The sequence below is a fragment of the Galeopterus variegatus genome, unplaced genomic scaffold, assembly GCF_000696425.1.
Source record: "Galeopterus variegatus unplaced genomic scaffold, G_variegatus-3.0.2 Scaffold23414, whole genome shotgun sequence".
In the NCBI taxonomy this organism is placed as follows: domain Eukaryota; kingdom Metazoa; phylum Chordata; class Mammalia; order Dermoptera; family Cynocephalidae; genus Galeopterus; species Galeopterus variegatus.
In genome coordinates, this window is record NW_007749525.1 from 4,410 (window position 1) to 7,947 (window position 3,538).

Here is a 3,538-nt window from a genome sequence, read left to right on the forward strand (position 1 = left end):
TCTTGCAGTCACTCTGCCCCACAGGAGATCACAAAGTGAGGGGCAGAGGAGATGTACTCAGGGTCTGATTTTAAATATGACTGGTGATGAGGAGAGGAACAAGGTAGTGCCATATGTTGGTGTAGCAGAGACTAACCAGGTGGAGTGGGTGTCCCTGGGGAGTCCCAACTGGGCTGGGCCTCTCGGGGTATAAAGTGGGAAGGGAAGAACATTCACATGGAGAGAAGAGTCCCAGGACCTGGAGCCAAGACAGTGAGAGCAGACAAATTTGGTGCCCCTGTTGTAGAAAAGAAAGTCCTGGGCCCTAAGCAAACGAAAAAAACACATAGGTGTAACATCCTGAACTTAAGCAAAATTTAAGAGACAGAAGAGTGGCTTCCTCCTGAACATAGCTGATCCAGGAAAACATTGCTACCTGCAAAGAAGAGAAAGAAGGGACAAAGTGCTACACAATGACCACCGCTGTTATAAGAATGAAATAGGAAAAAAGAACAGGGTAAACAAATGGCAGCTGGTAAGTACTTGGTGGAAGACAAGGCAGTAAGGGAAATTTTACCAAATATTTTTTATGAATCAAAAATAAAGTAATGCAAAACATAATTGAACATTAGAAAACATATAAACATAATTTGTTACATTAATGTAGTATGTAGGAAAAATAGTTATATAACCAACATCCATTATTAAGTTTTATACATTCCTAGGCTGTGAGGATATGAAGAAACTTCTTTATGTTTACATGCACATTTTATAAGCAATATTTATGTCTGGTTCGTGGATTTGTCTGTTTATTTTTCTTGTTTCAGATGTCCTGATTGCCAAAAGTCTAACTACCAAAAGCCAAGAAAGCCATGGAATATATTTATGGCAGGACATAATTTCTAANTGAGAAACCATATGAATGTAAATAATGTAGAAAATCTTTCTACTGTAAATCACATCTCAATATCAAAGTACTCACACAGGTGAGAAACCATACGAATGTAAAGACTGGAAAGGCTTTTTACTGTAAGTTACAACTCAGTGTACATCAGAGAACTCACACAGGTGAGAAACCATATGAATATAGCAAATGTGGAAAAGGCTTTCAGAGTAAGTCACACTTCAGCAGGCACCAGAGAACTCACATAGGTAAGAAAAACATGAATGTAAAGAATGTAGAAAGTCTAGTATAAATAATACCTCTGTACATCAGGGAACTCACAGGTGAAAAACCATATGAATGTCACGAATGTGGAAAAACTCCACAAGAAGTCACTCCTCAGCAAACGTCTGAGTTCACACAGGTGGAAACCACATGAACATAAGAGAATGTAGAAAATCTACTGTAAATCACACCTCAATGGACATCAAAGAACTCACAGAGGTGAGAAGCCATACAAATGTAAAGAATGTGGAAAGTCCACTGTAAATCACACCTCAGTGTACATCAGAGAACTCACACAGGTGAGAAACCATATGAATATAGCAAATGTGGAAAAGGCTTTCAGAGTAAGTCACACTTCAGCAGGCATCAGAGAACTCACATAGGTAAAAAAACATATGAATGTAAAGAATGTAGAAAGTCTAGTATAAATAATACCTCTGTACATCAGGGAACTCACAGGTGAAAAACCATATGAATGTCACGAATGTGGAAAAACTCCACAAGAAGTCACTCCTCAGCAAACGTCTGAGTTCACACAGGTGGAAACCACATGAACATAAGAGAATGTAGAAAATCTACTGTAAATCACACCTCAATGGACATCAAAGAACTCACAGAGGTGAGAAGCCATACAAATGTAAAGAATGTGGAAAGTCCACTGTAAATCACACCTCAGTGTACATCAGAGAACTCACACAGGTGAGAAACCATATGAATATAGCAAATGTGGAAAAGGCTTTCAGAGTAAGTCACACTTCAGCAGGCATCAGAGAACTCACATAGGTAAAAAAACATATGAATGTAAAGAATGTAGAAAGTCTAGTATAAATAATACCTCTGTACATCAGGGAACTCACAGGTGAAAAACCATATGAATGTCACGAATGTGGAAAAACTCCACAAGAAGTCACTCCTCAGCAAACGTCTGAGTTCACACAGGTGGAAACCACATGAACATAAGAGAATGTAGAAAATCTACTGTAAATCACACCTCAATGGACATCAAAGAACTCACAGAGGTGAGAAGCCATACAAATGTAAAGAATGTGGAAAGTCCACTGTAAATCACACCTCAGTGTACATCAGAGAACTCACACAGGTGAGAAACCATATGAATATAGCAAATGTGGAAAAGGCTTTCAGAGTAAGTCACACTTCAGCAGGCATCAGAGAACTCACATAGGTAAAAAAACATATGAATGTAAAGAATGTAGAAAGTCTAGTATAAATAATACCTCTGTACATCAGGGAACTCACAGGTGAAAAACCATATGAATGTCACGAATGTGGAAAAACTCCACAAGAAGTCACTCCTCAGCAAACGTCTGAGTTCACACAGGTGGAAACCACATGAACATAAGAGAATGTAGAAAATCTACTGTAAATCACACCTCAATGGACATCAAAGAACTCACAGAGGTGAGAAGCCATACAAATGTAAAGAATGTGGAAAGTCCACTGTAAATCACACCTCAGTGTACATCAGAGAACTCACACAGGTGAGAAACCATATGAATATAGCAAATGTGGAAAAGGCTTTCAGAGTAAGTCACACTTCAGCAGGCATCAGAGAACTCACATAGGTAAAAAAACATATGAATGTAAAGAATGTAGAAAGTCTAGTATAAATAATACCTCTGTACATCAGGGAACTCACAGGTGAAAAACCATATGAATGTCACGAATGTGGAAAAACTCCACAAGAAGTCACTCCTCAGCAAACGTCTGAGTTCACACAGGTGGAAACCACATGAACATAAGAGAATGTAGAAAATCTACTGTAAATCACACCTCAATGGACATCAAAGAACTCACAGAGGTGAGAAGCCATACAAATGTAAAGAATGTGGAAAGTCCACTGTAAATCACACCTCAGTGTACATCAGAGAACTCACACAGGTGAGAAACCATATGAATATAGCAAATGTGGAAAAGGCTTTCAGAGTAAGTCACGCAGATAGCATGCATACTCAGTATCTTGTTATTGTGTGCAGGACTGTGTAGCTGAGCTCTGTTCAGGGGATTATGGAAACAAGTGAAGAGCATTACTTTCTGGTCTTGCAACAACAACAAAAGTCCAGGCAGTTCTTCACACCTTCTANTACTATAAATAATACCTCACTGTACATCAGAGAACTCACACAGGCGAGAAACCATATGAATGTAGTGAATGTGGAAAAGCCTTTCAGAGGAAGTCATTCAGCAGGCATCAGAGAACTCATATAGGTAGGAAACCATATAAATGTAAAGAATGTAAAGTCTTTCTACTAGAAATACCTCACTGTACATCAGAGAACTCATACAGGTGAGAAAGCATGTGAATGTAAATAATGTAGAAAATTTCTACTATAAGTCACAACTCAGTGTGCATTAGAGAATTCACACAGGTGA

At 38.6% G+C, this 3,538-nt stretch overlaps 1 pseudogene; it reads left to right on the plus strand.

The window, feature by feature from the left end:
- Nucleotides 1-3,452, plus strand: part of LOC103583480 — a 4,155-nt pseudogene extending 703 nt beyond the window's left edge.
- The last annotated feature ends 86 nt before the right edge of the window (nucleotides 3,453-3,538 follow it).